Source organism: Berghia stephanieae, chromosome 13 (assembly GCF_034508935.2).
Source record: "Berghia stephanieae isolate SIO BIC M18660-M18661 chromosome 13, UCSD_Bste_1.3, whole genome shotgun sequence".
NCBI classification, from domain to species: Eukaryota; Metazoa; Mollusca; class Gastropoda; order Nudibranchia; family Aeolidiidae; genus Berghia; species Berghia stephanieae.
Window position 1 is genome coordinate 39373422 of NC_088372.1, and position 12071 is coordinate 39385492.

At 34.8% G+C, this 12071-nt stretch overlaps 1 long non-coding RNA gene across 1 annotated transcript in view; it reads right to left on the minus strand.

Moving 5' to 3' along the window:
• Positions 1 to 10073, minus strand: part of LOC144958724 (uncharacterized) — a 19135-nt gene extending 9062 nt beyond the window's left edge. The window contains exons 1-4 of the long non-coding RNA XR_013642505.1: positions 9971 to 10073; positions 8761 to 8882; positions 7948 to 8074; positions 2382 to 2515 (exon numbers count right to left, since the gene is read on the minus strand). This is a non-coding gene — a long non-coding RNA (uncharacterized LOC144958724). The remainder of the gene's footprint in view (positions 1 to 2381; positions 2516 to 7947; positions 8075 to 8760; positions 8883 to 9970) is intronic.
• Between the last annotated feature and the right edge of the window lie 1998 nt (positions 10074 to 12071).

The following is a 12071-nucleotide window of genomic DNA, read 5'->3' on the forward strand; positions in this document are numbered from 1 at the left end:
ATAATAATAATAATAATAATAATAATAATAATAATAATAATAATAATAATAATAATAATAATAATAATAATAATAATAATAATAATAATAATAATGATGATGATGATAATAATAATAATAATAATAATAATAATAATAATAATAATAATAATAATAATAATAATAATAATAATAAAAATAATAATAATAATAATAATAATAATAATAATAATAATAATAATAATAATAATAATAATAATAATAATAATAATAATAATAATAATAATAATAATAATAATAATAATAATAATAATAATAATAATAATAATAATAATAATAATAAAAATAATACTTTATTGCATCCCAAAAAGGAAATTTTTGTACAGACGTGTTATAATTTACACAATAAGATAAAAATACAATGGAAATAGGATGTAGGTCTATACATATAAAAAAAGAAAGGAGCACCTTTATAACCAGAGCTGCTCTTTATAATATGAATAATATCAACACTGTAAAATAGTTAAAACTGTCACTATAAATTGAAAATTGAAAAGATTGCAAAACAAATAAATTAATAAATTAATATTTATATTTTAAAAAAGTAAAAATGAGAAATAATTATATAAAATGATTATTGCTTGTTGTTATAAAGCCTAATACTGGACGGCAGAAAAGATTTTCGGTGTCTCTCTGTTTTCGTTGAAATAGAGAAAGGGCGACCACTTCTTTCTGACATAATAATTGATGGTCTCAGTGGATGATACTGGTCATTTAATATTTTAGTTATTTTATTCATACAAAATTTCTCGTATAAAAGATCTACATCGTCAACATCATTTATATAGCGTTTAATGGATTTTTTAATATTTGAATTTATTTTGTTCCTTTCCACTGCTAAGCAATTGCCTCCCCAAGCTGTTATACAAAATGACAAAACACTTTAGATTACTGCTCTATAAAATAATGTGCAGAGGGTTTTATATATTCTAAACTGAGAGAGTTTTGATAAAAAATATGTACGTCTGCACATCTTATGCCTAATTATTTTCAAGTGTTTATCCCACTTGAGCCTGTCATCAATCGTTAGACCAAGGTATTTGTAGTGAGGAACTCGCTGGACGAATTGGTCCTTTAATTTTAACGGTTCTATCGGTTCCTTCACTCTCCTAAAGTCAATCACTAGCTCCTTTGTCTTGCTTATGTTAAGCTCTAGGTGGTGGGCATCACACCAAGACACAAATCTATCAATTTCTTGCCTATAAGCCACTTCGTTGCCATTTATTATGAGGCCTTGAAGAGTGGTGTCATCTACAAACTTTATTAAAGGTACACTCAGGTTTTGACTTCTACAGTCATTCGTGTATATTGTGAATAATACAGGGGACAATACACAACCTTTAGGAGCACCAGTATTTGTAGTCATACAGGAAGATTTGTTTTGTCCTAATTTAACATATTGTGCTCTCTCCGTAAGAAATCGAGTACCCAAGCAATTATATACTTGTTTAAATTCAGACTAGTCAATTTTTGAACAACCAACTGAGGTTGCATTGTATTGAACGCTGAAGAAAAATCTGCAATAGCTCCTAGCGTGATCTAGATGCCTGTAGATGCTGTTTGTAAACAGCAAAATGACATCCTCTACACCACGTCCTGGTTTGTAAGCAAATTGATGACTATCACTCAATGGCATAAACTGGTTCCTAATTTTAACAAGAACAAGTTTTTCTAAAGATTTCATGACTATTGAAGTCAGTGCAACATGAGATCGTTCATAGTTTCAAGTTTTTCTTTTTTTGGATCAGGAATAATTTTTGAAGTTTTCCAAATTTCAGGGATCGAAACGCATTGGAGGGACCAGTTAAAAATATGTGTATAAATGGGGGAAAGCTGATGGGCACATTCTTTTAATAGTTTTCCTTTCAATCCATCCGGCCCAGCAGCCTTCCTCTCGTTTAGTTTCGAAAATACGAATCTCGTTTCCTCTTCACTGACCTCAATAGTCATTTCATCTTCCAAAGCCCTGTCTAATTTATGTTTTTCATTTTCAATATCAAATTTGTTTGCTGTGTCGAAACGTGAATAAAATTTATTTAAAGTTTCAATTTCGATCTCTTCTGATATAATCGTGGGCTTTGGATTATAGTTAACAGCAGCAGCAGCAGTAGTAGTAGTAGTAGTAGTAGTAGTAGTAGTAGTAGTAGTAGTAGTAGTAGTAGTAGTAGTAGTAGCAGTAGCAGTAGTAGTAGTAGTAGTAGTAGTAGTAGTAGTAGTAGTAGTAGTTGTTGTTGTTGTTGTTGTAGTAGTAGTAGCAGTAGTAGTAGTAGTAGTTATACATGTTTGTGTTGGTAAAGTGGTTCTAGTTCTAGACAAAACGATATGAAAATTTTACTTGATACCTCAAACGTAATTGGCACATATTTTTTCAAGTCCCTCAATCTGTTTTATATAAGCGTTCGTATAATAACTCTTTCGTGGCTGACATTTTGATTTAAGATTCTCAATGCAATCCTTTAGTCCTTTCGCTTTAGCTCTGAAATGATAAATCCACAGGTCAAACAAAAGTAGTGTTATAAGTTATACACGGATAATTCATACACCTAGCAATTAGTATTTGGATAAATTTATCGTTTGCACATTCAATGCTTGCGGAGTAGCTCTGATTTTCTGATTTACCAATATTAGACCTGTAAATTCTCAGTCAATGCACTGAAATCAGTCAATTTTTCAAATTCAAATATTTTTTTAAAGGAAAGAAATAAAGAAAGAAAGAATTCACAAATCGTAGTCGAATGACCATACAGTAATTAGGAGTGTTCCACAGCGCTACGCATAACTCATGGCCATTTATATTAACGATGGATATATTGCCATGGCGACGCGACGCTTTTTAGAATTGCCGTATCTGAACACATCCCCATGTATTTCACACCGCCTTCGTGAAATTTTTTCACTACCAAACCTGTCGTGATTCCCATGGTAGCCAATTTTAACTGAGCCACAGAGCGATAAATTTCACTGTTTCGTCTAAGCCAAAATTGATCACATAAATTTACCTGTTGCGACGTAAAGTATGTAAAAGTAAAATGCAAACGCCGGAAGTGCGATATGTAGACATATTCAAATCGAAAGTTAGGATAGATTAGATTGCTACAGTCCATTTGGTGTGCCTCACATTGTAAACAAACTGGTTGACCGTTTCTTCACTGATTGAGTACCTAATTATAAGGAACAATGGTAAGTTGCCTAATTAATTCCCGCGCAAATAAAGGCGTTTTCTGCCATTGTTTTGCTCAAGCGAACTTGCTGTTTACTGTGGCGATTTACTATTCATTTCGATTCTTTGGATTTTTCCGCTACGCCTGTTGAAGTTTCTTCATATGATGATAATTCACTTCTCCTACTTAATAATTCAGTGTATTGGCCAGAAGTCATATTTATTTCAGTTTTTTTTTCCGTCATTATCTGATTGAAAATGAAGTTTGCTTATTGCTACATTATTTAAATGTTCTCACAATGCCTGAGTTGTTCGTGGATCGCAATTAAGACTTGTCGAGCATCGATAAAGATGTGAGGAATAACTTCAATTGGTCATGGCTAGGAGTTAAGGGGGGGGGGCGACATTAAAAATGATGAATTTTGACCCAGTTTGCTAAAATTAGATCTTTGTGGGATGTTGCCTTGTGACCATTTGTCTGCATAAAAAATTGCATGAGAACTTCATCTTCAGTTTTTTTTTCGACTCAAAATAACGTATTTTGTGACCCATAGTATGGCTTAACCCAGTCCATTTTTAGTTTCAGTGGACTGATTCATGAAAAACTATCAAATAGTCTTTATAACTAAATAAAGGCAAAAACATATCAATGAAAAGTAGAAACTCTACTCTATCTTCAACAACCAATCACGTTGTTCTTATTTATGTCATGTGGTCACAATCAAATCAGAGAGCGAGAGGAGAATTTTTCCCTAATATCGTTTACTTTGACTTTTAAATGCGTTTTCTCAAAACTGCAATTTTCGTCACTAAAAACCTATCTCCTCCCTCATTTTTCAACCATTCTTCTTCAAACTTTCTACAAATGAGTGTCATACAAATACGCAGGTCCTCTAGGAGCCGGATTATTGAAAAAAAAATGTTATGAGTAATTTAAAATTATGTAACTTTTTTAAAGGGGAATAATCGAGTAATTACTTTAAACTTAATTTTTAAAGTTTCTAATTAAAAAATTAAAAATCGGGCTTCTAGAGCCTCTTTATTTTCTTTTTTTTCTACCTCTGACCAAAATATTATGGTAATCGGTTGATAAACAAAAAAGCCTTTGACTTTTTAAGATTTGTTGTTTATTTTCCAATATGGCGTCGTTTCCATAGCTACGGGCAACTTTTTTCTAAAAAAAAGTTATATGCAATCATCCTTCCCAAACATAAACATTATGACTGTGCATAGAAGTTTAGGATATTTCATCAAATAAAAAAATGACCCTTTAGTGTCGCTCCCCCCCCCCCCCCCCCCCCCCCCCCTCCTTAAAGATGATAATTGTTGATTATTTTTCAGACTATGTCAGAAAAATTCCAGAGGCAGGAATCGGCTTTTGTTTGTATTGTTGTCAACGTTTGAAGTATGGTCACAAAAGGGTATATGCTTTATCAAAAAGGGATGCACGGTCTAAGTCACACATTGGTAGAAGGAATTCAGTCAAAGGAAATCAGTCATTGCCAGCTTCTTTTCAAATGTTAAGTAGTTTAGAAAACGGATCATCCCATGTCAGTTCTACTCATACACATCCTTATGGTGTTGCCCCAAATGTTTGTAAAGCTAGTGGATCCAGCCTGAATCAAAATGTTTATTTTCACCGCCATTACCACCACCGCCTCCAAGTATGAAGGATAGGATAGCTCATCAAGAAGCTATTATTTGTTCTTTTATTGCTGAGCATTCACTAACCCGAAGCATGGCACCACACCTGATAGGACTAGCTTCTTTCTCAAGATCACAAAGTTCTGCAATCTTTATAAATGGAAAGACAGACTGCCACATATAGATTAAAGTTTGGCCTGAAGGAAATACAGAGGAAGCGGTTGATCGAGAAGATGAAGGAGAACTATTTTTCAATAAATTTAGACGAAGCCACTAAAAAGCTTGGGAAGAAAAGAGTCCTCGATATTCTTGTATGTTTTTATGATGTGGACCTGGAGAAATCTGTTGTTTATCTTTATGCTTCGGTTGAACTGCTTACAGTAAATGCAGAAACCGTATACAAAAGTGTCATTGATATCCTCGTTCAAGACAACATCCCTCTTACAAATTTGATCACTGTTTTGTCAGATTCTGCATCTTATATGAGAAGTGAACATAATGGATTTTTTATGAAACTCAAGTCTGACGCCCCTCATCTTGTGGATATTGATGGGGACATTTCTCATCCTATACATAATATTACAAAAATATTTTCATCTTCAATTGGTCCATCAAGTCATATTTCAAAATTGCTTGATGACATTTTCAGGGACATTGAATATAGTACAGATATAAGTCGAGATTTTTAAAATCAATTTGTAAACTTCTCAACATAAAACGTATACTCCATAAAGAGAGGATTTTCACAGGTGGTTGAACATACTGGATTGTGCCCAACGTTATGATGAGTTAAAGGATAGTATTTGTGTTTTTTTACTTCTCTTGGTTGTCAATAAAGGATAAAGAATTGTTTCAATCAAGCATTATGGATGTTTTCAAGCACAGATCCACTTCTGAAAATAGCAGACAAGAAATGTATAAAATAATGAGGAGACTTAAGTCCAAAAATTGACAGTGGCTGGGAAAGCAAGGAAATCAAGAATATGTCAAAAGATTTTTGATTTTTCATCCAAAACAACAGTGCTTCTTGATGTGATTTTATATATATTTCCTCTTGTCAAGAGATTTGTTTTAGAATTTGAGCAACTTAAACTAATGCTTCATTTTTTGCACGACGAACAAGTCAGTATTTTTCTAGCAATGACTATGAAAAATGTTTTTTTTCTCTTTTTGTCTGAAATCAAAGCCCTATCTCCACTGAGTAAAAATGTTTTTGAATTTTGAAAATCCATTCATAAATAAACAAGTTATGCAGTTTCAAAGGTGTCATTTATTTGGATGATCCGCAAAGAGGAAAAAAACGCGAAAATATGGGACGCTTTTTCGGCATTTTTTTTTCGACCTTTGGTTGTATCTTGCTAAATAAGTGGATTAAAATATTGAAATTTGGAAATTTTAGGGCAAATTTGATAGAGAATATGATGAAAACATTAGAAGAGTTCTAACTTATATAATTTTAGAGCTGGATGGTATATAACACACACACACACACACACACAGAGAGAGAGAGAGAGAGAGAGAGAGAGAGAGAGAGAGAGAGAGAGAGAAATTAGTATAACACACACACACCCACAGAAAAATATTAAGAAATGAGTATACAACACAGAGAGAGAGAGAGAGAGAGAGAAAGAGAGAGAGAGAGAGATAGAGAGAGAGAGAGAGTACATAAACGAAAGAAATATAGAAGGAAAAGAGAAATTGGACAAGGGGACAAAGGTTACTGGTGGAACGTGACTTGGAACACAATAATTAAACCCATGCTGAGATTGTAGATCATATTGCAATCGAAAACTTTTAACATTATAATTTCTTAAATTCTTTTAAATTAAACAGTCAAATTATCAGCTGTTTATTGAACCCAAACGCAATGGCAGACGGTAAACACACCTCTGCCAGTGAGACCGCGCAGACATTTTGACTAGTCGTGAACTTTAAAACGAGGTCAACCAATCAGAAAGCGCTTTGCCACGACCCGCTCAGCCGCTCAGTTTGGTGCCAAATCGTTTTGAACTTGTGATTCGGGCTGAAGGGGGCAAAATGGCTTTGTCTTTTACGAATGAAGAGCAAATTAGGATGGTGTTTTGTAAAATACGGGAAAAGTACTCGTCATATTCATATGAAATTTTACAACCAAAAAGAAGAAATGTTCATGTATTACCTTGTCAGCGACAAAACCTACACGCCCGGTAGATTTAGAAATATTTTACTCCAAAGAGTAAAAAAAAACTTCAACGGTCTTCTGGTAATCGCACGAGTTTTGTCCCTTGACATAATCTAAAATAACCTTTTTTCTAACTGTGTGCCAACTTTCAGTCATATTCATCGATAAACAGCGTCGTAATTATTTTTTTTAAATAGCATATATGAAACGGCTTCGTCCCATATTTTGTCGCGAATTCGGGCACTTCGTGAGCGAAAAAGAGACCCAAAGATTTGTGCGGGATAGTCATTGCTAATTTTTCGTATTTTTTTGCAATTTTATATTCGACCAGAATTTATCAGGGAATCTGGCAAAGATTTGCACTCTCTTGATTTATAAAACCAGAAATTTATTTACCTTACAAACATGTTAATATTGGACGATGTAGTGAGACAAGATCCCTCTCTAAGCTAGGACGAGAAGGAAAAAATAGTTTTCTCAAGTTATGATTTGATGCTTACAAAGCTACAGGCATTTATATGCAAAAAAAAAACATCCCCTCAATAAACCATTTCTAAGGACTCTTTCTTCATTGGTCCCCAGGGCTTTTGGGTTTGGCGACACTGCAATGGCATTGAAAGAGCTGCCCTCAGTAGTAGTAGTCTTTGGAAAAGTCTCTTTACTTTACTCACATGCTCTCCCCATACTATGAAAATTAATAGCGTAGTCTCTGTCCTAAAAAATGGTATTTTCGCCTAACAGGCGTCGTGTCTCGTCCTACACGTTAAGTGATTCTGATGGCAACAGACAATTTGTCAAGCGCTTTCAGCACGGTTAGTGGATTTTGCGTGATATACGAGTTCATTTTTGTTTTGTTTTGTTTTTCTTTGTTTTTTTTGTTGTTTTTTTTTTTTGTTTTTTTTTTGGACAGTACAAAGCTTCATGCAGCTTTCTTGTGTCTTACCCTAGGAATGCCTTGCATTGTTTCCTTTTTTCGTCGCTTGACATTTTTTTACTATACTTAACACGCCAAGGCCCTGGATCAAGACAACGAACTGCAACGTTGAAATAACAGGTTCCGTCCGGTAAGCCTAAAAAAACAAGAAAAGAAACGGAGTACAAACAAAATATTGGTGTTGAAACATGCGCATGAATGTTATCTCTTTCTTCGAGTTTATCAAATTGAGAAATTAGGGAGCTGGCACAGCTGGAAGATATAGATCTGAAAATGTTTGTATGAAACAGTGCCAGCCAAAGCAAGAAAGAAACATACAATAAAAAACAACGCAAAAAATCTCGACCGGGGATCGAACCTCAGACCCCCTGATTACCGGTCTGTGCAACCAGAGGTTACCAGATAGTTGGGACGATTTTGATGCCCTATATTTTTTACAAAGGTCCGCTTTTTACACTCTGAGCCCTCGCTTGTATCACACTACACAAGCATTGTGGTGTTCTATGGTGTTATGGTAGCACGTCTTTCCTGACAGAGACATCACTATTAACGGCCAAGTACTCATTTTACACCTGAGAGAATGCAAGTAAAGAGCCTGTTCCAAGGATTCAACTATGCGCCGCTCAGAACCGGACTCAAACCTTGAACTTCCCGATCCGAAGGCCAGTGTCATACCACAGGACCATATAGCCGTGCGACAGAATACCATGTTGAAGCCTTGGGTCATACTTTTTTTTTTGATTATTTTTTTTTTAATGTTAAATATTTGCTTCGGCCATCATGTTTAATATGAATATCAATCTCCAATTACTATAACGTTACCTGGGCACAAAGTTGCATGTCTACGATACCTAGACAATTCACTCCGGAGCAACTCCTCTCCTGAAGTCCCCGAGCAGCTGTCTTTAATTTTCAAAAGGCATTTAGTAGAGGCACGATAAAACCTGAATAAAACATAACGCCGATTCAAAATAAAAAAATAAAATAAAAATTAAAGAGTTTATATATACGACATAGAATAGGGAATGAGATTAGCGGAAGTGTAGCGTCCCTTGATTGGACGTCACCTTACAGAGAGAACGTCAAAATGGTTTTGCGCATGCGTCTCTCTCGTCCTCGCTTTCGGTGAAGTGTGTCATGTCGCTTTCACCGGAAGCGAGGAAGAGAGACGCATGCGCACAACCAACATGACGTTCTCTCTCTAATAACTTCTCCGCCGGTGGAAAAAGTGACCGAGAGGTTGAGGCATTGCATTGTGATGTGGAAGGTCCCGGGTTCGAGCCCTGCTTCAGGCACTTTTTTTCCTGGGCAAGATTATTAACCCCCAATTTGCTCACTTCAGACTTCATGGGTGAGTCCTGTTGACGGATTATCTATATTATTGCTTCTTGGAATGTCTAGGCAACGAGATCTAATGGTGCCTTATGTATATATATATATATATATATATATATATATATATATATATATAATATATATATATATATATATATATATATATTTATATATATACATACATACATACATACATACATACATACATACATACATACATACATACATACATACATACATACACACACACGCAATTTTTTAAAACTTTTGACCTTCTAGTTTCTTGGCTTCTGAGATAATAAAACAAATTGACTTAACTTTATTGTGTGTATATATATATATATATATATATATATATATATATATATATATATATATGTGTGTGTGTGTGTGTGTGTGTGTTTGTGTGTGTGTGTTCTCAACTCGTTTTTATTACTTTCTCCAACAACGATTAAAAAATGGAATTGAACTTAATTTTGCGTTAATTCATCAGTAATTTGGTTTGTATCACACTTAATACAATCACCGATTCAATGTTAATTTCCAGTTCACTCACCAACACCAATCGGCTTGGTAATACACGTACGTAAACGATAAAAATGGAATATATTTAATTTTCAATTTACTCACCAGTAATCGACTTCAATTAACTCATAAAAATTGATTTTAAAAAATAATTCAATTTCAGTTAACTCACCTGCAATCTTGCTCAGGACTTTAACCCGGAATTGGATCTGCCAAGCAGTTATGTACCATCTGTCTTGTGCATTTGTCTTCCGCATTGCAAGAAAAAATACCTTAGTGAAAAGGGTGAATAGGGAGGTTAGGATATTTGGTTTGAAACACCGGTATAACACAGGAAGGCTCGTTTCAGTTAGAGTATTAGTCAGTGTTTGGATGCCGCTTAATAGGGATCAAAAATTATGACGTCACACCTTCTATTTTTCAGGTTCATAAATCATTGGAAGTGTGTATATAACCAGTCTATCGGAGGACTTATAATGAATAGGTTACATTATATAGAATCATAAGGTTGCACAACTATTTTAGTAACAGGATGTATAGAAAGTTTCTAAGGATTACGAGGATGGATGATCTTTAATGATGACAAACATATATTTAGTCTAGATAATAAGATATCATCAATCTGAAATCTGAAGATCATATACACTAGGTATGTATTCAGTCCTCCAGAAGAGAGGCTTTACACTTCCAATGTGAAATGAATGATGCCCACCACTGTTATGATTACATATTGTCAACTTTTTATTCAATTGGTGGAACAGCCACCACTGTGATGTGTGAGTGACTTGGTTGTTAGTAGTTTTTAGTACCTGCTCGTAGTTCGTTGTTGTTTGGATTCTTGAGAAGAAAAAAAAAGATGTCGACAAAGTTGCCTCTTCTCCTGATTTTCTTTATTTAATAATAATAATAATGGTGATAATGATAATGATGGTGATATAATAATAATAATAATATAATAATAATAATAATAATAATAATATAATATAATATAATAATAATAATAATAATAATAATAATAATAATAATAATAATAATAATAATAATAATAATAATAATAAATAATAATAATAATAAATAATAATAATAATATATGATAATAATAATAATAATAATAATAATAATAATAATAATAATAATAATAATAATAATAATAATAATAATAATAATAATAATAATAATAATAATAATAATAATAATAATAATAATAATAATAATAATAATAATAATAATTGGCTTCAGATTTCTGTAGGCCTTACTCCTTAGCCTTTCCTCCTCCCGATTGGTATGGTATCCACGGGCAGCGGAGCGATACACCAATGGAACGGGCAGGGAGCGGACGGTCGGGCGACATTGGACCCAGGGCTGTCCGGCATTCCTTGACAATTCTGGGATGTTTCATCAGACTTTTCCTAGGCGTAGATGGATTGCTTGCCAAGGTGATCGAGTTCCATCTACCAGCACTGTGATCATTTGGACCACACCAGGGAGGAAGATAGGGGGATCCTGGTTATTGGGCAACCCTGGATCTCCACATTATTTTGTCCAGGCCGCGCCCTGGAGAGGACACTCCTGTCTCACCTTCACCGGTGAAGAGTAACAACACGGGAGACAGGCGTCTACGAGTGATAAGTCCTGCTCGATTGGAATAGAGTTGGACGCTACCCGGTTGTCTTCAACGGCAAGAGGAATCATCGTAATCGTAATGGTCAGCTATAGCTTGCCTCAAACTGGGCAGCCCCCCAACAATAAAGGTGCTGACCCGGCACGATATGCCTGCTTCAGAGGATGCCTGGAGCTTAGAGCCTGCAAGCTTGACAAGTGGATCGTTAAACCGTGGATCTGGCAGTATTACAGAGATGGAGTCAGCCATTGATGCCAAGCGCAGCGCACTTAACAGCTATAAGCGTGACCCAAGTCAGCAAAGCACAGCAAACAGCACGACGTTGCGCCAAGGACTACTGGCTTCAGTTGTCGGAAAACATCCAACATGCGTCGGATAATGGAACATAATAGGCATGAGGGCATCAAACAGGCAAATGACAAGCCCACAAAGAAAACTTCATCTCTTAAATTAAAAAAAAAACAGGGAATCATCACATACAGCGACAAGCAGATCGGTAGATCGGCAGAGGACTACCTGGAACTCTGCTCCAGAGAAAATTCCGTCACCAAATAAGCGTAAGATGCCCGTAGTGGAATAGCTAGACTCTGAACCAACTGTGGAGGAGATCAGTAAAGCAATCAATGCTCTGACCTGTAGCAGAACACCTGGT